At 35.5% G+C, this 26,984-nt stretch overlaps 1 pseudogene; it reads left to right on the top strand.

Moving 5' to 3' along the window:
• Positions 1-13,115: 13,115 nt before the first annotated feature.
• Positions 13,116-13,581, top strand: LOC102521623 (annotated as a pseudogene).
• Positions 13,582-26,984: the final 13,403 nt, after the last annotated feature.

The following is a 26,984-nucleotide window of genomic DNA, read 5'->3' as shown; positions in this document are numbered from 1 at the left end:
CTGCAACTTGGTCCCAAAAGAGAACTGAAGCCATTGATTTGGGTAACAAGAGTTTTTTTGTTTATTTGTCTTTTTTTAATTAACTATAGCATGCCTGTCTTGGCTTTTTTTTTTTTTAGGGATTATTCCCAAAAAAGGAAAGGAAAATAAGAAATACACTCTTTGTTCACTCTTTTACATGAAGACCACAGTGGCTATATTTTTACTTCTAGAAAATGACCTAAGATAGCAGACCTCTATTATGTCATGTAGGACTATCCCACATAACCTGCACCTCATTCAATCATGTCAAACCAAAACCTGCCAACGAAAATGTCTACCAACACATATAGAGCCCATAATTGCTTTTAAAATCTCAGTCTTACAAAAAATGAAAAGACAAAAAGTATAATAAAAAATTTGAGAAAACTTAGAATGAAAAATGTAAAAGAGGATCCTGGAAGATAAAATTTCTCTAGTTAGGATAATATTGTGTTCAAGAAAGAAATCATGTAGAAAGCAGAATACAAAAAAAAAAAAAAAGAGAGAGAGATTAAGAATGACTTTTGAAAGTTTAGAGCATTTACAAAAATAAAAAAGTCTCAAAATAAACAAATAAATAAATAAAAGATTTTTTTAAATTATAACATCTCAGAGTATTAAAGATAAAGATGCTAAATCTTGTAGAAATGTTTATGAGAAATTTTTTTCTTAAAGTGTCAATCAATTAGTAAGTTACTGTAAAGGCTTTTTTTGACAAGTAAAAAGTCAGAAAATTTACCATCATTGATTAAGAAGTTGCTTGAAGATACATACCATCAAAATGAGAGTTAATCAAAAAAGTGAATGACATGGATTCAGGAAACAATGAATTCAGATTTAAAAAGTCATCAAAAGAAATCATAGGATGACAGATGTATCAGTCCTTGACAGTAACTGGTTCAGACTGGAACAGTTTGATGGATATATCTAAGAAAGGGTCTTGGAATATAAGGTCACTCAACAGATTATATGATATAATAAAGTTTTAAAATTTAACAATGGATGAGATCTGACTCAAAAGCATATATATTTTAAAGCTATCTATACACATTTCTACAGTTTCACAATTTACAGACTAAATTATAGCGTAGGTGAATCCCAATTTGCCCATATTGCCCATATCCTGGGTATTACTAATTTAAAATGCACATTTAAAAGCAAATTTTAAGGATAGCTACAAACTAAAACTAAATTAAAATTAAAAGGAAAGTACAAGAATCATTTAAAGATCAAGAAAGTATAGTACAATTAAACTGGCGATCTTATAGGAGGAGATAATTCTTTACGATCAGGTAACTCTTTGCTGTGGGGGCTGTTTTGTGCATTGTGAGATGTTTAGCAGCATCCCTGACGTCTACCCACTAGATGCCAGTAGCACCCTCCTTGAGTTGTGACAACCAAAAACAACTCCTATCGTTGCCCATGTCCCCATTTTGGGGGGCAAAATCATCCTTGGTTAAGAATCATCTTATCGGGGGAGGGGTATAGCTCAGGGGTATATCTCAGAGGTCCTGGGTTCAATCCCTAGTACCTTTATTAAAATAAATAAATACATAAACCTCATTAACTTCCCCTAAGAACAAAACAAAGCAAAACAAAACAAAACAAAACAAAAACTTAAAAAAAAAAAGAATCATTTTATTCTTATTATCTCTCCATCTAAAAAAAGTTATAATTTATAGCACATTTACTTGGAAGAATTTAATTAGTAGTTATACATCTATTGGAAAATATTAAAAAGTCTTTTTTTAAGCAGCATTGAATACTCCTACTGATCCAAGCTGGTCTTATACTGAATTTGTTTTAATTAATGACCTTGCCTGTGTTTATGGAGGCTAATCCTTTAATGCAGTGAGGCAATGATGTGAAGATAAATATAACTCTACTAACGAATATTGTCTGCGTGCCTTAAGTAGCTCTTAGTTATGATATTTTGGATAGGCATAATTTTAAAAATACATTTAGAGACTGTAAAAATATTTGTTATTAATTTTATTCTCAGAATAAACTATTTGGTAAACAAAAATAATTCATAGTCAAGGCCCCAGGTGCTGGGTTGGCTTTTTATTTTTTTTTTTTATTTTTTTTATTATAGAAGTAGCAGTGTGCTGCTTCCAATGAGGGGGTGTGTGTGTGTGTGTGTGTGTGTGTACATATATTTCCTTTCTCCCTATTTCAAACTTCTTCTTTCTTTAGAGAATCACAGTTAATAGTTTGGTATGAACATTTGCAAAGAATTTTCTGTGCATGAAGACATAGATATCTTAATAGCGCACATGTAGAAGAATTATGAAAAATTTCAAATAGTTTCTATGTTTTCTTGTGTGTGAGTTACTCTATTCAAAGAAACATAGCTTCGGGAAATAAATGTATTCTCCTCTTGCGACTCCAAATTTATCTACATGGGAAAAAAAGAGTAGAAAGAAATTCAAGAAAACCTTAACAGAGTTGTGTTTGAAAAGCAATGCGGTGGCTGATTGGGGTTTTTTCCCTGTTTTTCTGTTGCTCCACACCACACTTCAAATGAAAACCTAAACATTTTTTATATCAAAATATTACAAATCCTCGAAAACTACTGTCAAACAGCAAAAAAGGAAGCTATCTGCATATTCTAAAGTAAAAGTGTTAGTTTTACTTAATGAAATATATTTGTAGTTGATTAAAAACTGTTACTTTAAACTTTCCGTAACATTTTCTGACCTGAGTTGTAGATGCCAGAAGTCTGAAGCCAAGAGCAATGGAGCCATTCCAAAGATAGACATTTACAGACAGCTCTTGTCAACACAGCGTTTCATTTTGTTTTCCCCACACACAGGCACCTCTAACAAGCTTTACAAAGACATGCTGATTCCCCTGTGCCGAATTAAAGCGACAATCACATTCCCAGGTCTTAGGAAAAGGAAAGTTTTCCAGTACTGCTACCCAGTGGTGACTCATAAAGTTTCCAGGAAAACAGGTATTTTTAATTTCAAATCTTCCTCTCCACTCCCCTGCATGTTCTTTCCCCCATTCTCAGTCTACTCTATAACCATAATCTTGTCCTCATGTCTGTTTTACCTCATCCTTTGAAACCCAGCCTTCTGTGAACTGCCCACCAAAAAAGATTTCTTCTCCTTTGCATTCTTGAAAAACTGGTATTACTAATCCAGGATTAAGTTCTATTATGAATATTAGTTATTATTTAATACTAGATTTCCTTCTTCAACTTGATTATAAGGTCCTGTAAGTAAGACTCTGTCAGGTTCTTCTTGTTTCTCCCACTGTATCAAACACTGCTAAGCAACCGAGTTCTGCTAAGAAAAATCTATGTGGAAACTTCAGCTTTTTCAAACATAATTTCTTTGTCACTTTCTAGAGTCCCACTGCTGCTCCTTTTCTGCATGAATTGACCCCCAGCTTATTCTTGGTGGGTGCTTTGCTGTTTGCTTTCATTTGATCAAACAGAAAGACTGTCAGAGGTAGTCAGCAGGCTGAGGTGGGTAGGACTTCTCAGAAATCTGCACTTCACTCACTATGGGTGGGCCCATTTTTCAGGAGGATTCCTTAAAAAGCGTTTGCTCCACCTGCAGCATCATTAGAAGAGCTGTGAAAGAACAAGCTGCTTTGATTACCTCTCTAACACTCAGCTTCCTATTCTTTAAAACAATAATAATAATAATAATAATAATAATAATAATAATAATAATAATAATAATACCTATCTTCCTTAGCTGGCAGGAAGAGTAATGCAATAATAATATTTAAAAGAATTCAGAGTTATAAAACAGAAAGAGACTCACAGACATGGAAAACAAACTTATGGTTACCAAAGGGAAAGGGGGGAGGGATAAATTGGGGGTTTGTGACTAGCAGATACAAACTACTATATACAAAATAGATAAACAAGCTCCTACTGTATAGCACAGGGAACTACATTCAATAGCTTGTAATACCCTATAGTGAAAAATAATGTTAAAAAGAATATGTATATATATATATATATATATATATATATATATATATATATATATATATATATATATATATATACACATACACACACACATATATATAATGTATAACTGAATCACTATGCTACTCACCAGAAACTAACACAACATTGTAAATCAACATTACTTCAATAAAAACAAAAGAATTCAGCAGAGTGAATGGCCCTGAGTTGGCATCATCACCACCATTATCGATATTAGTGTTGCCATTGCAAAATCATAAGGCAACCACTCCTCTATCTTTACTATGAAATGGTTTTTAAAACAATATTCTCTAAAGTTAGTGTCTTCTATGTGCCTCTTAAATAACAATGTTTTCTAAGAATGGACTCAAACTATAATATTCCCAGATGCCTCTCCAAAATTAGTTAAATGTATCATAACCGAGAAAAACTGTCAAGCCGTTTATCCAAAAGGTCTAGTATTTGCCTGGGACTGCAACGTGAGTAGTCAGGACTGGGATATTATGTCGTCTAATTCACAGAACACATTTTCCATGTGTGGGAGGAAGGTTGAAGAAATAGGAGTGAACTTAAAGCACTGCCAAAACAGTAAAAGATGAATCTGTTTGTCCAAAAACTGAGAGAGAAAAAAGTACTATTGGAAAAGCAGTTATACTTGCTGTTAATATATACAGTTACATTAATTTGCTATTTTAAGTAAGATTAAGAATTAGTGAAAAAATACTACATCCAATTTAATTGTTTCTAATCTAAATAAAGAACCGAAATTCAAGAACATTGTCCAATGTTTTAAAAATGGCTAAAGCAGTTAAAAAGACATAGCATGCTTTCTCACAAGGTGGAGAGAGATCTGCCTGAAATCGTCTAGGATTCACCAGTTTTTGTGCAATAGCATGACTTCTGTTATCTTAATTTTGATATTTTACCACTTATGGAATTTCTATATATTCTAGATCAAATGTAATAATGAAAACATATTGTAATAAGCTACAAAGGAAAATAATCTGAAAAAAATATATGTATGTATGTGTATAGCTGAATCATTTTGCTCTACACCTGAAACTAAAATTGTAAATCAACTACATTTCATAAAAAATGTTTTAAAACATATAACATAATGAAAATACTCAGCTGATACTTTCACAAATTAATATTACAGCTTCACAAAGCAATTTTTCACATTTTAATAGGCTAAAATTATCAGAGTGAAATTTATATATCCTAGGTGTACAATTCAATAAGTTTTAACAAATGCATACATCCCTGTAACCAATCAAGACACTGAACAGTCCCATCACCTCAGAAAGCTTCCTCCTGGCCCCTTGCACTTAATCTCCACTCCCCATAAACAACAACTCTTCTGATTTCCATTACTGTATATTAGATACACTGGTTCTTGAATTTAATATAAATTACATCATACAATATTGTACTCAACAAAAGAATTTTTAAATGTGACCTTAAAAGAAAGCAGTTCAAGTAACTGTATTGTGGCAGTATTGTTAAATGTGATATGTAATGTTTGACCTATCACAAATATGTTTCATTAATACGTGTTTGTACATTGCCCCTAGATTATGCCATATTACTTTTTAATTCTGTTACTTGCATTAGGATAGGAATAGCTAAAAAATAAAGGTTAATATAATGCCCCAATTTAGAGCGGTCAGTGGAAGATCATCCTCACTGCTGCAGAATACATGAATCATGGGAGCCCTTTTCAAAACTATCCAAATTTGTACAATGCCATGGAAGGCATTAGACTAAAAGGGGTATTTTCTAAACAAGCAACCTGAGAAATCTCACTTGTGTAATGCTTGTAAAGATGTCAACTAAAAGACACAAAAAGTGTATGAAGCTTAATGGCACAGCACGCAAACTCAAATGAAGTGAGAATGGAGCCCAGCAGGGGATGAGGGTGGGGCAGCTGGGAGCACTGCCATAAGAAGGAGCACAAATTGACACCAAATGTCCTCAAAGAACTCAAGTCACTCTTCCTGACCTGTCACCATCTCCTTTCCCAAAATGAAGGCACACAGAGAAATCTTCACAGAGGAAGAAGGGAAAAATAACAGACTCTTGGAATTAGGGTGGTGTTTTTGGTAGAAGAATCAATGTAATCAGAAAGTATGTCAATAATTGTTAGATGGTTAATACAGGGCCTAGCCCCTGGGAGTGGACGTTGGTCTGGAGGCAGAGAATAGCCCTGTAATCAAGTACATAGTGGTCTCCCCATATCCTTGGAGGATATGTTCCAAGACTCCCAGTGGACACCTGGCACTGTGGCTAGTACTGAACTCTACATATGCACTATGTTTTTTCCTATCAAGTTTTTCTAAATTAAACTTTAAGCACAGGAAGAGATTAACAACAGTAACTAATAATAAAATAGAACAATCATAACAACAGACTGTAATAAAAGTTATGTGAATGTGCTCTCTCTCTCTTTCTCTCAAAATATCTTATTGTACAAATTTAACGCTTTTCCATCTTAACTAAGCACTTTTCATGCACCATGGCTCTAACTTTCACAGTTTGAGGTTTGACAGAAAAAAACAGCACACATTTCTTTCTCCTTCCTCACAGCTTCACATACAGAAGACTCATTCTTACTATCGATCTCAGCAACCTCAGCACACAATTTCTTTCTTTCCTTATTGAGAACTTGTACCTTTTCACTTGAAGGAAGCAATTTATGGCTTCTGTTTGGCATATCAAAATTGACAGCATCAATACTCTTGTGCTTGGATGCCCTTATTAAGCAGAATAAGGGTAATTTGAACACAAGCACAGTGATACGGTGACAGTCCATCTGATGGCTACCAAGTGACTAATGGGTGGGACACGCTGGACCAAGGGATGATTCACGATCCAGGTGGGACAGAGCAGGACGGGGTGAGATTTCATCATGCTACTCAAAACTGTACACAATTTAAAACTTATGAATTGTTTATGTCTAGAATTTTCCATTTACCATTTTCAGACCATAATTGACCATGGGTCACTGGAATCTTGGGAAGCAAAACTGCACGAATGGAGGACTCCTGCACTGACTTCCCAGCCTCTCAGAGGGTGAACACCACCCTCCACTCCTATCCCAGCCCCATGCAGTTTGGTTTTCTTGCCAGTGCCAATGAATTTTACACATATGCTTAGTATGCAACCAGTAAGGAGTGAACATTTTAGCAGACATTTTCGTATTCTCAGATTTAGTGTTCATTCTATGTATTACATTATGTAATTTCTTGAGAACATAAACTTGATTACCAAGACTGGTACCAGTACTAGCTAGCAAGACTAGCAAGCTGCATTTTGCAGCAATGGTTTCTAGGAATCCTTTGATGTGTGTTTGGGTGGTGGTTGTGGGGGTGGGGACAGGCCAGGGGTAGAAGAAGTGGCAGTGGGTGGGGAGTGGATTAGGCTAAAAGGGTTACTGCTAAACAAGTAACCTGGGGAGCCGCATGGGGAGATTATGACTGTCAAACGTGGTGCATAAATTTGGCTCCATCATACTCTGGGACATCTGAGAATTACAAAAGCTTTACTAGCCTAAACTGCTCTAAGGTAAGATAGTAAAATAAACACCAATATTTCTTGTTTCTAACTCATCATTAATTATAGCTCATTCAAAAAATACAAGCATCTGTTAAGTGCAATTTAAAACCTGAAGTACCCCTCATCCACTTTCTATGTACCCAAGCAAAGACTCAATTTAAATATGAAAAATAATCTCAACCTATCAACAGCAGGGGGATCTAGGACATTTGTAGCATCATTAATATTGCAAATATCTTAAACTGCATTACACTTAAACTGAATAAAAGTTTGGAAATCTTTTAAATGTGGTATCACTGCTCTTCACTTTTCTAGTAGGAGCCATTTTGGTGTTGTACTCCTGAAATTAAAAGATGAATATTCTATATTCAAGTTTTACATTCAAGAGAAAACCAGAATAATCTTCTGTTTAAACAGCCTTTGATCCTTTCTTTAGAAAGCCTTAGAGTACAAAGTGAAAATCCATTACTAAACATCCCAGAGATTGATTTGTACCCTTCTGCAAAACTACCACAGAGGGGAAGATGGAATTTGAAATTATTTGGCCCCTTCCTTTCTCAGATGCAGATCACGAGGACTCTCAGAAGGCAGCAAGCAAAAACGTTTGGAAATTAAATGACTCAGTTTATTAAAGCAAATTTCACTGTCAACTGGCAGACGTTCTTAGCCACAGACTCTCACATAACACCTCACTGTTTATTTGTTTGAGAAGGAAAGTAGAGGTTTCACCTTCTTGAGAGCTAAACTGTATACAGCAGGAACGCTGCTTTCTTTAAAACAACCATGACACAAAGTTTACAAGAAATATATATTTATAATGTTTAGTACATGGTAGCAGAATTTATCCCTGAGTGGAACTGTGTTTATTTATTTTTAATGGTGTGTACTGCACTGCATCTGACCTCTCCTCCATTAGAAAGAATTCTCTCTATTCCTCACAGATACACCACTTTCAGAGAGACAGCTGCTAGCTTGGGGCAGCCCAGAGGAAGAGAGTGTGCAGAGTAGTGAGGCCATGAATGGGCTTCCCAGAAGTCAGCGTACGTGGGTCACTGTCATCCCAGAGAGTGGCCTGTTTTAAGAACTTCACTTCATATATATATATATATACCCAAAGGCCTTACTAAAAGATTCAGAACACCAGAAATTTTGGATAGAGTGAAATGAAGTTTCATGTAGTTGATAGTTAGTACTCTTGCTGCTTTCTGCTCCTAGCTCAAGTCTTTAGCATTAGATAGGGTCCCAAACATCTAAAATAACAATAAAGGTGATGATATTGATGGGAATCTCCATTATGAATTGAGATGATCATAGTGTCTGTGTTTGTGTTTGCACATGAGGTCAGCAAAATTAATATTGCCTAAGGACCAGTTCTCATCTGAGTTTGTCTGCTTCGTATCTAAAAACTTGACTGAAATGAACAGGTAGAGTGCACTTGGTCCAGAATTCTAGAAATGATGGTGACTTTTACCTTAAGACTTTATGAATAAAATCAAAGAAATCATTGAGAATGACAAATCCAAATTATAAAGTCAAGAAAATATATATTTTACTGTACTATTTAAGAGTAAGTATACCAAACAGACCCTGAAAGCTATAGAATAGAGTTCTGACATGAACTCACAGTTCCTTTTTACTACAAATCTGGTGAAAAGTTTTATATAGTGTGGCTAAGTGAATAATCTCTCTTCTGGTCCAGGTTGTATTTCTTTCATCCAGGGCTTGGCTAATCTTTGTCTATGTGTTGCATGAAATTGTAGCAGGACAGCTCCTGCTTTATATCAAGATTTCAGTTTCATTACTGCTTTATGAACTTGTTCAAAGTTCACCTGAAGTACAGCTTTATCATTTGATTTTCAAGCAGTCTAACTTTCTCCTTTAGGCTCTGAAAAATATCAGTTTTTCCCTTTATGACCAGAGATATTAGCCCTCCTTCTCTGTTCTCTGCTAGGATGTAGAAATGGAGAGGGTTGCACTTCATTCCTTTTGTCAGAAGAGTAACTTTATGATCAGGAAGTTCATATAGAAATGCTAATATTCTCTTTTAACCTTTCGAATTACCATCATATCACATAGGGCCAAATAATAAATCCAAGAGAAATAGTGGTTTTGCCTAGAAGATTGTGTCACAGTGGCCATTTTTCATTTACCAAAACTAGATTCTTAAATGGGCTCAGCATTTACATGCTATGCAATTTAGGTAAATTCTAGGAGGGAGCAAAATGAAAGCTGGATTCGAAATGGCATGGCTAAAGTATTTTTGCTCTGGTAGCTATTTTGTTTCATGCTGATATGACTTTACAAAGTGTTATTAATTAAGATTTGTAGTTAATACCATTGGTGGTATTTGTAAAGTCAAAATAAGAAAGTGATGTTGAACCAAACCACCCTGGGAGAACTTTTGATACCAACAGATGTTTCCATTTTTGTTTTTACTTACAGTATAATGTTCAGGATGGTCTTGCTTTAGAGAGTGGTTATTTTCTAAGGAATATCCACTTGAAAAAAGAAAAATGTACGACATACTACATAAGAGTACTTATCTGATATTTTTATGCTATACTGCAGCTTGTTTTCACCACAACTATAGTCACACCAGTATGAAGAGAGAGTAGTGAGGTAGATTCTTCCGAAGGCTTTTGCCCACATGACTGTTGCTAACCCATCTGCTTTATCCATGAGGCAAGGCAGGCCCAAACCATTCTATTTTTGAAATAATGTGTCACCTTATGAAGCAGAGTCAAAACATTGTTTTAAATATCTAAAAAAAACTGGCTTCTACAAACCAACTTAATTTCCTGATCCAATCATAAATTTGATGCCAGTGAATGCATGTCCACTTCCGATAAAAACAAGTTTCCTGATAAAAAAAAAAAATTAAATAAAAAATGTTTTGCTGACCTTGTAATACTTTTGTGGGATAATAATTTTAAAACTGTATTTAGAACAGAATATGTGCATGTTGGTTAAAAACAGAAAGTTTGATGTATAGGCTTGAAATAAGTACAAAATTCACAAAAGACAGAAAAAAAAATTTTTAACTCCAAAGTCCTTTATGTTTGCTATAGAAAAGAGTTATTATTACAACTTAATAACAAAAAAACAAACAACCCAATCCAAAAAGGGGCAGAAGACCTAAACAAGCAATACTCTAAAGAAGACATACAAATGGCCAGTAGGCACATGAAAAAATGCTCAGTATCATTAATTATCAGAGAAATGCAAATCAAAACTACAATGATGTATCACCTCACACAAGTCAGAATGACCATCATCAAAAAGTCCACAAACAATAAACACTGGAGAGGGTGTAGAGAAAAGGGAACTCTCCTATACTGTTGGTGGGAACATAGTTTGGGGCAGCCATTGTGGAAAACACTATGAAGATTCTTCAAAAAACTAAAAATAGACTTACCATATGATCTAGCAATCCCACTCCTGGGCATATACCTGGAGGGGACTCTAATTCAAAAAGATACATGCATCCCAATGTTCATAGTAGCACTATTTACAATAGCCAAGACATGGAAATAATGTAAATGTTCATTAACAGATGACTGGATATAGAAGCTGTGGTATATTTATACAATGGAATACTACTCAGTCATAAAAAAGAATAAAATAATGCCATTTGCAGCAACATGGATGGAACTGGAGATTATCATTCTAAGTGAAGTAAACCAGAAAGAGAAAGAAAAATACCATATGATATCAGTCATATGTGGGATCTAAACAAACAAACAAACAAAAGACACAAATGAACTTATCTGTAAAACAGAAGCAGACTCACAGACATAGAAAACAAACTATGTTACCGGGGGAAAGGAGATAGGAAGGGTTAAATTAGGATTTTGAGATTTGCAGATACTAACTACTATATATAAAATAAACAAGTCTCTACTGTATAGCACAGGGAACTATATTCAATATTTTATAGTAACCTATAATGACAAAGAATATGAAAATGAATATATATGTATGACTGAAACATTATGACGTACACCAGAAATTGACATAACATTAACACTGTAAAAAATTTTTTTAAAATAAAAAAAGAGTTATTATTGAAACTCCCCACAGAGAACATGATAATATAGATGACAGCAACCCCCATTACAATCGGGATCTTTGGTAAGCAGCCAGTATAACAAACATAATACATAGATGCTTATTTACAATATTGACTAATCTTAACAGAATAAAGCTGAGTAATGACTTTAAGAAATCATCACTCTGACAACCCCATTTAAAATCCAGTCATGATCATTTAAAATTGTTTTTTATAACTAAAGAGGAAAGTTTTTATTAAAGACAATTCAAAAAAAAAGAATACTTAAACTAGTACTTGTTTTCCAATTGCTTGATGCTTCCATAAAAACCAGTTTCAAAAGAGGAAAGTAAAATGTCCACAACAGGGCAAATATTGCTGACCCAGACGACTGAGTCAGCTTTTGGTCTAAAAGAAAACTTCATGTTCAGAAAGGTGTACTTGTTGACTGACAGTGTCAAACATTTTAATATACTTACAAACTACTCCATTACTGCGTTCGTTTACCTTGGAGCTAGAGAAAATCATGGGGAACTGATAATTTGGACATTTAATTGATCTTTGATTAAAGAAGACTGAATTCCTTTTTTGACCTCAATAATAAAATATAACTTACATACTTGGCTTATTTAGCAGACATTGTCTTGAGACAAGACAAAATGATTTTTAAAATACATGGTAAAGTTTTAAATGGTTTGCTTTTCTCCTTCTATTGCAAGATATGTTAAATGAAATGGAATTTGAGCCTGGATGAAGAGAGTTGATCATGAGGATGATTGGTTTGACATTCCTTGGTTGAAGAAAACCAAGAATGTCAGAGGCCTAGAGAGGTATGTGTTTTATCACAGAGGCAGTGTTGGCCTTTTCAGGTGCTTCTGGGAAGTGAAGGAAGTTGCAGACAAAAAAAATTGCTGGCTTTGGCAAAATATGAGTAGTCTGATACCTTGATGAGAGCTATTTCAGGGCAGCGGAGAGAACAAAAGCTTTACTACAGCTCTGCCACTTTTACTTCCGGGTCCCTGGGCCAGAAATGTACCAGCAATCCTGCTGCCCACGCCCACCGCATTCTTGCTGGTCTCTCCTCCCAGAGCCAGTCTGCACTGCCACCCTCTGCAGCCAAGTTCACCAGATGGTGGTCCTCATCTTCCTATTTCAGGAGCTGGGCAACCAAGCACCAGGAGCTGATTCAGCCAGAACAGTCACTGTTTTACTTCACTCATAGCCTGGCCAGTGCCCTGTGCCCCAGCACTAGCCACAGCCTCCACGCCTTGTCTGCGGGACAGCAGGTCACCACGCCCTTCTCGGCCTTGACCTCAACACCAAGTTCAAGAACACCCGCACCAAGGAGAAGGTGGAGCCAAAGGAGCTGAATGACTGCATCTCCTAACCTGCATCTCCAAGGTGCACCTCCCAGAAATAACTCAATGAGATCCCGCAGTCCCAGCTCAAGGGCTAGAGAAGTCACACTTGGGGACCTCGATAAAAAGGAGATGCCAGGGCTGTGCTAGCAGGTGGACCTGTTTATCAATAACAGGTAGGTGCAGGGCAACAACCTGGCCAAGGACATCATGCAGCTCTGGAAGAAGCTGCAAGAGGAGATGCTTCAGAGAGGAGCTCAGAGAGAAGAAACTCAGAGCACGCTGGGAACTTTCAGACAGGATGTTGACACTGTTTCTTTGGCACTCCTTGATCTTGAACGTAAAGTAGATTCCTTGCAAGAAGAGACTGACTTTTTGAAAAAACTGCACAATGATGAAAGTGGTGAGCTCAGGCTCAGATCCAAGGGTAGCATGGGCAAACTGGGGTGCATGTTTCCCAGCCAAAAGTCACGGCGGCTCTGTGTGATGTGCAGCAGGAGAATGAAAGTGTGGCTGCGAAGAACCTTCAGAAAGTTGAAGAACAGTCCAAGTCCAAGTTTGCTGATCTCTGTGAGGTTGCTAATTGAACTAGAGCACTGATGCCTTATACCAGATGAAGCAGAAGCTAAGGGAGTACCAGAGCTAAGTTGAGTCCCTCACCTGCAAAGTGCATGACTGAAAAGGACTAAGTTTCTGGAGCTCCACATGCATGGAATGGAAGAGAACTTCGCTGTGGAAGCTGCTAACTGCTGAGACACCAGTGGTCTCCTGCAGAATGAGACTCAGAACAGGAAGGAAGAAGCGGCCCGCCACATCCAGGAATATCAGGACCTGCAGAATGTTAGCACAGCCTTGATTTTCAGATCATCACCTAATGGAGCTGCTGGAAAGCAGGGAGAGCAGTTTCTCTGCATCTCCCAAACTTTTCTTCTCTGAACCTGAGGGAAACCATTCTGGATTCACTTTTTCAGGTTGACAGCCACTCAAAAGGAACACTTCTGATTAAGAAGGTTAAAACTAGAGAGAAACAGGTTTTCAATGAAATTTCACAGCATCATGGTGATACTGATGGAAATCACACCAGTGCAACAATATATCTTCAGCAAGAATACAAAACAAACCCATATCTTACAGAAACAGCTTTCTAATGCTTGTATGCAGTTTTTCAGTAGCACAAGGTAGATTTGGAAGAAAAATAAGCCCTAGTTCTTAAGAACCAACAGTCCTAAAGAATTTAGCAAAAAAAGTTTACAACATAATCTAGTTGACAAAGAAGTCTTGTAAAAAGTATTTTGAATACCATTGAAACTTCTCTTATTTTTCCTGTCAAGTATTCAACCAACTGGTTTCTGCTTCAGTACATCTTTGGAAAAACAAAGCAGCAAACAACAAGCAGGAAAAAAGTCTTAGTGGAATTGGTTGAAGAGAGAATGGATAGTAAGACAATGGAGAGAACAAGAATAAGTTCACTTTTTGAGAAGTTTTGCTATTAAGAAGAGACTCGCAGAGCAGCAGATGGAGGAGAACGTGGGATCAGGAGACGAGTTTGGTTTTTTGGTTTGTTTGTTTGTTTTTTTAAAGATGAGGGCCTAGGGGAGGAACTGGCCTGAGAGCAGAGACACTTTCTCTTTCGTAACAGGATAGAGAGCTGAAAGAATGGACCAAGGCACAGTTTCAGAACTGGTGGTGGAAACATGAGATATTGTTCTCATCAAATTACATTTGTTTTCTCTGTGAATGTTCTGAGAGGTCATCATATGAATGTTAAAAGGGAAGAGCTTACTAAAGATTTGAGGAAAAAATTGGAAGGTGAATTCACTAGGATAGTGTAGTGGTATTCTGGAAGTGTCCCTTCATGATTTAAATTAAGTTCAGTTTGAGCACTTATATGCTTTTCTTTAGGCAAGTTTTTCTGTTCAGGTGTGCTTAGAAAGTAAATAGAAAATGTGTTTCATCAGCCCCAGGTTTTGTCAGATGGGTTTGCTGTCTGGACCATAGAATCTAAGGGAAGTAGAGTAAAGGTGTGATTATAAAGAAGCAAAGTAGCAATACCAGAATATTTGGTAATTGTCTTTCTCTTCTCTCTGCCATCACACATATATTTTCTAAAAATAAGAAAGCTGGCTCAGAAAAAAAAAAAATATATCCAAGTTAGTATACATGGCCTTAAATCTTATTCCAATTCAAACTTTGTCTCAAGTTGTTTGAGCACAGACTTTGAATATTAAGATAGACTATGTACTTTGTGCTAAACCACTTAGAACACATATCATACAAATCGATCGAAGAATGCATTTATAAATAGAACTGTTTAAACAATCAAAAGTGGAAGGAAGAAGCTAGAAGAATGCCAAAAAAGGTAACACAAAAGCAATTAGAGCAGACTTAATAAAAGGAGGGAAAAAGGACACAAAGGCTATGTCTAGATAATGCCAAAACAAACAGTTGATAATGGAAACATCCATTCAGTCAGCTGGATGTTTTGTCTACAGGGAACCTAGCAACTGACCTGACTGATTTTTTTTTTTCACTGAATTGACTGAATGAAGTGGTTGTTTGGAAGCATGTTGACATACACTTAATGACAGAGGCAGAGAAGAGAAATGAAGGATGTATTTGGAAAAAAAAAAATCCCTGGGACTTTTAAGTGATAGGTAATTAGATGAAAGTTGAAAAGAGAACAGATTTGGAGGGGAATGAATTTAGTTGCATAAATTTGAATTTGAAATATAAGAAATAGTACCTTATTTTCTAAATTTATAGGAGACTCATTTGTGAAACAATGGAAGAATTTTAAGACTAAAAAGATGACGTTAGTGACTGTAAAGGCTCGGCTTTCTGTCTCTTGCACTGAATCCTTCTACATTTATGACCTGTATTTCCCTAAAGTGTAATTTATCCTAGCTGAGTTATAATTCGATTTACTATTACAATGGGGATCATTTTCCCACCCTTCATACTTTTAAATACAGATGTTCGAGACATTCTCCCTAATACTGTACAACTATATAACACAGCCATCAGAGCCAATATATGTGATTTCTATTTTGTTAAATGAGTATATGGGAAGACATCTTACAAACTAGCATGAAATTTTAAAATATCAACTCATAAATCTTCCAGTGGCAAGATTACCCCTGAGAAAGCAATTTCTACGTAAGAAGTGATACAAGCCATATTATGCATTATTTTTAATGTATTCTGTTTGGGAATGTCTGTTACTAAATTACTAAAGGAAATGCACCATCCTCAAGTCATATGAATAGTAAGGAGAGTAGAGAAAAGCTTCTCAACACAGTAAAATACTTTAAAAGGAATATTTGTTTATGACATTTACATATAAGTGAAGTACTATTATGTATGTAAATCTTGAAGGGACACTTCAACACATACATACACAACTATTTTTTCTTTCTTTAAACCTATAAAATCTAATACATGAGACCAGAAACTCTTCATGCATATTAGGCGAAGATTTAAAGAAATTACAGAAAATAATATATCACTCATTTGGCTCTATAGCACAAATAAGCCAACACTATGTTGAACTTGCTGCTGTTTCTAGTTTATCCTCTTGAATATTTTATTCTAGATTCTCTTAAAATGGCTCATTTCCAATTATTTTTAGGCTTCAATAGAGAATTATAAGGAAACTTGTACAACAGGCATTAAAACACATCAATCCTGATCTATTTTACTATTTGTCCAGTGATTGTTCCCTGGCTTCTGCCTCCTGAAGATCGGTTCCATGAGGTTTGGAGGTATTGTCCACATGGGACTCAGAGCAGGTCCCTTTTTGCCCCACTCTGTAAGCAATGTCCTCTTACTTCCTGGGAAGCCACTGCGACCTACTGAGAAGAGCACTGTCTTGAAAGACACACAGATTTTGATTTTAATCCTGGTCTTGCCACTTAGTAGCTTTATGATTTTGGACAAGTTGCCTACATTTTCTCTGTGGATTTGGTTAATAAATTAGGTTAAATAAGATAGCATATAGAAAGCTCCCAGGACTTGCCTGATTTTCCTTACTGTTTTTACTTTTCATCCTTAGATGATGACAGATTTCAAAATCCATTTTATAAAGTACTCCACTAAATGTAAGCTGTTTATTTATTCATAAAATAATTATATCAGATTTGTTAACAAGAAATCTCTAAGTATGTCTTATAAAGAATGCATTCATGTTTAGTAACAGAAACTGAAGTTCAACTCCCCCAAAAAATAGACTCATATTTTTACCAAAAATGCCCCTAGTCAGATTTCCCAATTCTCTTCACAATTTTCAGGTAAGCAGTTGCACTTATCACTCAAAGGTGTAATAGAGAATATTATTTTGAATTTAATACATTCTGAATTATCATGTCTAAATTATTTGTTCCTCAAACTTGGGATCAATCAGACATTGCAGTTTCAATGTCTGAAAGTTTCCCGGCTCTTATGCAAAATATATGAGTAATTAGGCAATCATTCCTAATTTCTTACTTAATCAAATGTTTAACTAAAAGTTTGTACCAAATATGATATATGTGACATAAATGCTTATATTTAAACATTAGGTAACATTTTATTTCATACAAAAATCACTTTTATTAGTCATCTTAAATAGTGAGCAAAAGAAGACGTTATATTAAGAAGAAAAAAGCAATCAAAACTCTTCACAAAAATGTTTTTGCTTTTTTAGAGAACTTTTAAATGCTAACTTTTCCAAAATATTTGTAATGATTTTAAAAGCAATAGAAATGTTTTCTTCTATGTTAATTCGCTAGCTCTCACATCAAACTTTCTTTGTTTTCTGAAGTATTGATCATAAGTAACATCTGCTATCCATCACAGACTGTCATCTGAAAAGAAAAAACAAGGAATTTCCAAGTTTGCTTTGAGAGTGTTTTGGAAATAACTTGTTTAGACAGAGTAAGAGGTGTTAAATATGAAAAGCACCAGTCTTGAAAGGGAGGTATTGCCTGTGCATTAGGGCAAACCACCCCTCCAAAACCAAAAAACCCTTCAGAATCTGTCCTGCTCCTAATTAAAACAGTAAAAATTAATTGAATAATTGAATGAAATTCTTACCTCATCAACCAGGTGGCAAAGTTCAAAATTAAATGAACTTTTGGACATTTCTTTCCTCAGGCAAGAGACAAATATGAGGCTAATTTGGCCAGACTCTTCTGGTAACAGACAGTTTATGTGCACCGGAATGGGATATTATAAAAAATAAATTCATTCCAAAATTTTGTAACCACCAAAAAGAACTATGGATTTGGATCAGACTAAGAAAAGACATCAGATGCACTTGTACAAGATCTACTAAACAGTGGCAGAAATCACTGCTCCCCTCTGCTTCCCACCCCTGCACATAAACAAAAGACAGGAGAGATTCAAGGAGATTCCTCAGAGCTACACATACACATAATTGAGCTTCACCTAATTTCTCGGTTGAAAATCTACTTATGTAACAAAGTTGCTAGCCTGCAACTGTCCATTAGAAGTGGGGAAGAAGTGCAGGGAGGGTAGAGAATCTGAGCATGTGGCAGAGGAGCAAGACATGGCAGTCTATAGGAAGAAATGCACTGAGGCAGCCTGCACTCTTGTTTCTCTGGGCGGCAGAAAATATGTACCTCAATGGTCAAATGGACAGTATGGAAGGTAACTGAAATGTAGCTCTCTGGTGTTCCACCAAGATATGCTGGCCAGAGTTTAGGGATTAGATAGCCAGAGGTGAGATGATCTAAGAAATTTTTCAGACGAGGTCAAGCCAGAAAATAGTCTTCCTCATCTCTGAATGATGAAATGAAGAATTTCCCAAAGCTGCCGCCAAAGAAGGAACTTGTGAGACACTTAAGAGACCACCATTTAAATGTCTACCACAAAGAGGGCTTCGAAGGAGAGGCAAGACAATCAACAAAGAGGGGAGTGTGTTTTTCAACCTCTAAACTATTCCTCTCTATGCCTAGATGAAAATGGACCCAGCAGAGGGAGGGAAGGATGAGATAAAAAACAGGGCTTCACCATGATATAACAGGCAGCTGGCGCTGCAACTGTAGATGCCCTGGCCGTGGGGGCTGCGCCTGTGGTGCTGTGCCCATGGGCTTCACCGGAGTAGGAATCGCCGCCATCTCCTTCACAGCCAAGATGATGTCAGTGGCTGCCACGGTCAGTGGGGGTGGTTGCTGCCCGCAGCCTGGTGCTACTCTCCAGTCCAAGGTGGACTCTCAATACCATTCAACATCCTCCTGGGCTTCACTGGATCAGCTCTTGTGGCTTTGCTTAGATGTCTTAAAGAGGCACCCTCTGCCTCTCCCCGAGCCGGACCCACAGCTTCAGGGGACCAGCTAGGAAAAAGTGTACCCCAAGTTGAATCTCCAAAATCCCCACTCATGTCAGAGAAGTATGAAAATAAAGACCATCTGCAGATGCAAACAAACAACAACAACAACAAAAAACAACAGCCCTCACTGCTACAACCACTGGTCCTTGGCCCAGGGTTAAGTTTTAATTTAGGGAGAAAAGGATATGAATTTGAAGTTGTAATCTGGATTAAATTAGACTGGATTAACTAAACTAAAAAAGCAACTTTTTTTAAAATACTTTAAAATGATCAGGAAGCTATGGGATCCACTCAAGATATCATTAAGAGATGGGAAAAGGAGATTTGTCCTCCTGTGGTTAAAGTAAAGATTGGAGGAAAAAGAATCCTGCTTCATGATTGCACCCACAAGCTTAGACTGTTCAATGAAATGGTTACTTCAGTTGAGCAGTCAGATTTAATTATAATCCAGAAAAATTGCTCTACTAAATTCATTTATATAATAGATTGCTGACTAAGGCTTGTTTGTTTCTCTTAAAACATTTACTAAGAGAAGCCCTAATAATGAAAACCAGTGAAATCAAAGTCCAAGTCTTGATTGCATTTGTATTTCATATTATTCCACATGAAACTGGTCCCTTGGTCACTGACTTTCTTGTACTGGTTTTTCAATAATAGATCATACATATTTACATTAATGGTTTTATAAAATTCCATGGAATTTGCTTATTGTTCTTATAAATATTTTTATTATGAGTCATTTTATCACACTGTGTTTACATAAAAGAGAAACAAGTATAATACAACTATGTAATTTGAATCAAAAATTATCTTTAAGTTGTTGAGTATGTTTTTGAGGGTTCATAAAGAAAATTATCCTAGTGTTTAGGAAGAAGAAAAGGCTTAAGTAAAGTTAATGCATTATGAAATATAAAAGTTGTACTAATGAGTAATTATTAAAAATTTCACAATTTTCCATTTTTACTTTAAAAAAAGTAATTGATATTAGATGAAAGGCATTTTTAGTCTTGTTGAATTAGGCTGGTATGTTGACCCTGTCATTCCTGCAGCATTCCTAGGTTGCCTTGCCAAGGCTCTTTACTCATGATTAAATTTTTTATTAAATCCAAAGTACATATTACTGGTAGGAATAATTTAATACAAAATAAAGTTGACAGTAGCTAAAGATGAAGGAATTAACATGGTTATTGACCAAAATATAAGTCTATGTATAATAAAGTCTTTGGCAAAATTTAGATCTGTAAAATTCAATCCAGGAAAAAATGGACTTCATAGAAAAAAGTGACTTTTTAAAATGCCCTTGGTGGCAGAGACTAGAATTGGGAAAATCTGATATCAAGAACAACCAAAACAAGAAATTATAATAAAAATTATTACTTATCTTATTGAAAATATTAGTGAACTACGAATGGTAAAAATTAAAACTGCTTACACTGTAGAAAAAATTAATCAAAAAGTTCAATATGCTTAATAAAATTAGTTCCAGAAAGCACTTTTGCAGTAAAATTTATTAATATTTATATAACTCTACTTGGTATTAAAATTTATATTCCTTAAAATGAAATAAAAAATTCAATTCTCAGAGTCAAAATGGCAGAGTTGAAATGTGCTATATACAACTGTTATATTTTTCAACAATCAAGAATGTGTAGTAAAACATGATGCTTTAGAAAATATTCCCTGCCATCTATCTCATGCCCAAAACCAACATCAACCCCATTTTTTTAACGTATATTGTTATCTAGTGAGAAAGACATGAATGAGGAAGTTTTATTAATTCATTTGTTCAATGAACATTTATTGGGTTCCAATTATATGCCAGATGAGATTCTGGATATAAGGTAGACATCATGTTTGTGGAGTCTGTGTTCATAATGTGTTGGTGGAAGTGGTAAAAATAATAAACAAACAAATAAGAAAGATACTATATAATAATAACTACTATGTAGAGACTAAAATTAAATAATAGGATAGAAAAATGACTGGATGCTGATGAAAACCTTCTCAGGAGAAGGTCATTTTTAAGCTGAGATGTAAATAATAAGTATTTCTGGGCATATGAATATCACATAGGGTATGTATTGGTTAGACTCTCAAGCTGGGAACATCTGCTTGAATTCCACTCTCAACTTTGTACAGAATGTGTGTCTTTGGAAAGATACTTATCTATATATGCCTCAGTTTGTTAGTTTCTTTTCATCTGTAAAAATCAAAATAATGTTACCTACCTATCCTACCTATCCATACTGCTAGAAGTTTAAATAATTTGATACATTTACAAAATTTAGAAGAGTGCCTGGCACATACTGTTAGCTAACTGAATATTACTTATTGGACATATTATTATCAGAGAATGATATTCCAGGCAAAGAGAACGCTGGAGCAAAGACCCCAGCGAGAATGAGCTTGGCAGATTTGATGAACAGAAAGGTCTGTGTGGCCAGTGGGGAGGCTAGTACAAGCTGAGAAAGAAAGAGGCAGGCAGGAAGCCTGCTATGCTCCGTACCCAGGGCTTTGGCTTGGATTTTACTCCAGATGAAGTGAGGAGCGCTCAGATAAATTTAAATGCTGAGGAGAATTGTTTTGTTTATTGGGAACAGAAAGCAGGATGGCTTGGCTACATCAGAAAATCTGAGTTGAAAGTTAAGGGTAAATGGGGTAGTTTGAAAAGAAAATCAACTGATCTTAAGTACACTAATTTAAGGACTTAGCATTTGAGATAAGAGCAAATTAGGCGTGTCTATTATTTCTGAGAATGAAAATGATTTACTTAGTTCTTAGAAAACTAAAAGGAAAACTATCTTTGTATTACAGAATTAACAGAAAACTTTTAGGAAGTTGTTGATGATCTATATTGTTCTAATTAATATTACTAAGAAAAAATTATGCCAGCAAAATATAAGTCAAAATAATCTAGTGTATTTAAAATCATCTACCCAATCTGAGAAATTCAGAATTATCTGGATAATTTAGACAAAAGGAAGGGGGAAATGATTGCTTATCCAAGTTAAATTATATAACTTATAGACAAAGCCTCAGGAAAAAAGTATACTTCCTATTTTAAATAGCTGCCCCCCACCAAAAAAAAAAACCAGCACAGAATTTAGGATTAAAGAATGGAGTAATAAAACTGATGTACATTAGCTCACATAAAACTTCACTCATTCAGTGTTTTATATTTAGAAATTAGATCTATTCATCTCATCCACCTGTATATAATACTGGAGGGAATTTGTACATTCCTGCCCTGGGGCCCACATCCCATTTCAGTACTTCATCCCTTTTAGGTTGTGATATAAGTACCAAGTTATTCTAAGATGTCATCTCATGTGATTTGCACCTAAATTTTTACAGATTGGAAAGGTTTTATAAAACTACATAAAGTTCAATCTATTGTCTGAAACTAGTCAGCTGTTCAAAATTTTTTTAGCTTGCTGTTAACAATCATCTGGAAAAAACTTCTTAAAATAATGTAGCAGAGCAAAGCCCTATGATACAAAAATTGCATTGATCAATTCAAAGGAGGTGAGTTAAGAGTGCCCCAGAAACAATTCTGGATACGAATTCTGCTCAGAGCAGCTTGGTTCTGTTTGACATTTTTAGATAATGAGAAAGAGAATTATTATTTCTTTAGTTTCCTAAATTCCCTGGACTGGATGTATCCTCAGATAGAGAGGTATGTAGACAAGATAGATAGGTAGAGATAGAGATAGAGATACAGACACAGATGCAGATATAGAAATTATAGATACAGTTAGATACAGGTCTAGGTGACTGCCACCAATTCCATCAGTGGAACACACCTAATTTTGAAGGTAGTTTTTGCCTCTAAATATGCTATGTTTTTTGACTGGCTTTATTGATCAAATTTGTAACTATCAGGTGGTTGTGAAACAAATGGCCATGCTAATTGAAGTCATAGTATGGGTGTATATATGGGAAATACTCAGAAATACTATGTTCAGAGAACATAGGAAAAAAAGATTGTGTAAATACTACATAATAAAAGAGTTTTATTGCAAAAATATGGGTCCTAATTTTTCACTGGTATTTTTGACATAGAGAATATCAGGATTTTTCTATAAATAAAGAGAACATTTGCAATCTTTCATTCAATCAAACAACAAATATTCACTGAGTGCCTACTAGATGCAAGTCAATATGTGAGGGGCTTCATATATTAGAGGAGAAAAAATAGACAAAGATCCCTGCCCTCGTAGAACTTATATTCTAATAGAAAGAGTCTGACGATAAGCAATATAAATGCAAAATAAGTAAACTACACAGTACGTTAGAAGGTGAAGCCAGGCGTGAGGGGTCAGGAGTCCAGAAAGTGGGAGGAGGCAGGTAGCACCGTTCAACAGTGTGGTGAAGGTAGGCCTCGCTGAGCAGGTATGATTCAAAGGAGCTGAGGGAGTGAGTGAAGAAGAGATCTGGGGGAAGGAGGATTCTAGGCTGAAGGAGCAGCCAGGGCAAGAGTGCTGATGCAGGAGAGGACTAACTTGCTAAAGGAAGAAGGCCAGTAGCATTGAAGTGGAGTGAGCAGGAGGATGGTTACGAGGTGAACTGATACAGCTGAGGGCTTGACAGCCGCTGTAAGGACTTCACTGAAAAGGGGAGCCACGTGACAATTTTGAGCAGAGGTTTAAAGTTGTGACTTCAGTGTTTAAAGTTTCACTTGTTCAAAACCCCTGTGTTGATAAGAGATAGTAGAAGGACAAGAGTAGAACCAGGGAGACCTGCTTAGAGGTTATGGCAGTGATCCAGGAAAGAGGTGACTTGGACCAGGATGGATGTAGTGAAAGTGATGAGAAGTTACTAGATTATGTTTAGAATGCAGAGGTAAGGCTGCTTGCTGGTAGATAGAACGTGAAGTCCGAGAAAGAGGACTCAAGAATGAATCTCAAGGCATGTGGCCTGCAACTGGAAGGAAAAGGAAAGGCTGAGTGGAGCAGATGTTGGGGGAAGATCAGGAGCTCAGTGCTAGGTTTGAACTGTCTGTTAAAATGGGTAGTTGGGGAGGAAATTCAGAGTTTGGGACAGAGACCATGCTGGAGATAAAATATTGGAATTTGTCAGCATATAGATGGTGTTTACAACCAAGGGACTGGATAAGTTTACAGAAATTATCAGAGAAGAAGTCAAAAGGACTAAGACAAGGGTACTGTGAAATGAAGAGCTTAGAAAGAAGAGGATCAGGAAAAAACAATGAGAAAGAGCTAATGATGAAGAAGAAAGAATCCTAAAACAGTCTGATGTCCTTAACCACACACTTGGGAAAGTACTAAAACTTACAGAGAAATAAATTAACTTAAATCTCCAAACACTGTATTTTAAAATAATGAATTTTAAAATTATGTGTTAAGATATATTTTTCCTCTTTTGGATATTATTCTAAGGTAAATGAAAACTACTTTACCAGCTTTTTCCCCCCATTTAAATCCAAACATAGTATGTGCCGGTTTTATATGATTTTGTCTATCACTGTTACCAATAGCCTTTATAATCCAGGCAATTTCCAATGAGTTTAAATGTTTAGGCTTCATTACAAAAGCTAGGGAGCAGGGGATCCCAATACATGCTTTCCAGAAAGAAAAATAAATTTTTCAAGCATTTGAAATTAGAAACCATGAATTAGAAGGGAATAAAATAATAAAACTGTAGACTTGTATTGAAAGAGCCAATGCACAAAAAAGAAGAAAAAAAAAAAGGAATTCAAGTCAAAAGGACAGTCTGGACTCAAGAAATCTGAAATACCATTGATTAAGTATGTGCAATACCTGTTAAATATTAATTAACTATGTGTCAACTATGTGTTAATGTGTTCATAAGTAAATGTTAAATATTAATTAAATATGGGCAATACCAGTTAAATGTACTAGGCAAAAAAAAAAAAAAAAAAAAGTGCCAAGCAACAAAAATTTAATCAATGCAACAATTTTATGAAATTTGTTATAAACTCCATATTTTACAAATAAATTCACTGAAAAATAGATTAAGTACCATTTGAAGGATTCACAGTTAAAATGAATTCAGGATTTAAATCAAGAGCACCCAAAACTATCTGATTCTAAAGCCCATGTGTTTGATAGTTTTGCCAGTCTCCCTCAGCTTAAGCTTGAAAAAATCTTTAAAAAATACTTGTTAAGAGCCAACATTACTGAGTCAGGAAAATCCTGCTTTCTCAATGTATGTGTGCTTAACTCTAGAGCACCACAGCAATATACCAAGCACTTCATATAAATCAAAATCAAATAGAATAGAAAAATCTTCATAAATTTCCAATTTTCATTAAAGCGTTAGAAGAATTTAGTATTTAAACTGTTTGTAGTTTTTGCCACAGAAAGTTCAAGACAAAGACAACAGTTTCCTATTTTCTATGTAGTTTAATTTTGTGTTTCCATATGAAAGACCAGAGAACAACTTTCTGTGCAGAGTGTAACTGAAGGACTTGGTACACTGAGTTATAAATTAACCCAATGTTTTCAGTCTAAGAGCTCAATGAATAGGAAAAGCACTTACTCCTTGAGCAAAATCAGATTAGCCTAACACCTCACTAGGCTGCAGGATTACTATTAATGTCCCTAAACCAGAATATAATTGTGGTTTCTCTCTGTCATCAGAGTCCTACATAGCTAAAGAGATTAGGGAAAGAAAAGAGAAAGCTACTTTCAGGAACCAGTGGATGTCATTTTTTGGTTTAATTCTTCATTAAAGGAAAAAAAAATTGGCTCCCACAAATTACCACAAATTCCTGCTCTTCATGTTTTATTTACAACTATGATAATGGACTCGATCTTGTTCACCAACACAGTAAATTCCAGAATAACCCCGAATACCAAAAATTCAGTTGTTTTCATGATCTTACAGACACTCTTCCGTTGCCTAAAGATTTCATATGTACATATACATGTATGTGTGTGTATATGTGTGCATATATATTTTATATATATAATTTATTTATATTTATATAACATTTGCAACTAAGGAACATGAATTCATGGTTAAACACAGAAAGGCTGAAGCATAAGCTCAAAATGAGGAAAGATAAACATGATAATGAGAGTAATTCAGAACAATCTGAGATCATCAAGTATTGTGACAAAAATGTGGTCCTGAGGCTACCCACTATATACTTGACATCACCATCCTGGCCACAGCTAGGGAATTAGGAGAAAGCAGCAGCCCCTCGGTCTTTGAGATACACTACATATCTAGATGCTAGCAGAAAGTTCAGGCATCCTTATTGAGATGCAAATGAGCACCAGCCTTGCTCAAGAAGCCCCTGAGCAACAGCTGGGTAAAACACTTACATTTATTGAGCAGCAAAGCCTCAGTCATAGAGGATGAGTAAGTCCTAGAGATCTGCTGTACAGCACCATGCCCATAATTAGCACTATAACACTGTACACTTAAGAATTTGTTAAAAGGGTAGGTATCATGTTAAATGTTCTTATTATAATAGAAAATTACATATACAATCATATTTAAAATCTCATCATGCACAAATAGAAGGAAAATAGCCAGAATTTCCAAGACTCTTAATTTCCTTTGCTGCTTCTTTTTCTCGTTTACTTCATGGTATTACAGTGCCCAGGATTTAATCTTCAGACTTCATTATTTTACTCTCCATTTGTCATCTCATCCAGTCTCACAGATTTAAATATACATAGAATTTAAATTCCCAATTTATATTCTCTAATTTTTCTCATGAACTACATG

This window comes from Camelus ferus, chromosome 8 (assembly GCF_009834535.1).
Source record: "Camelus ferus isolate YT-003-E chromosome 8, BCGSAC_Cfer_1.0, whole genome shotgun sequence".
NCBI classification, from domain to species: Eukaryota; Metazoa; Chordata; class Mammalia; order Artiodactyla; family Camelidae; genus Camelus; species Camelus ferus.
The sequence above is the reverse complement of the archived record's forward strand: the minus strand, read 5'-3'. Positions and strand labels throughout refer to the sequence as shown.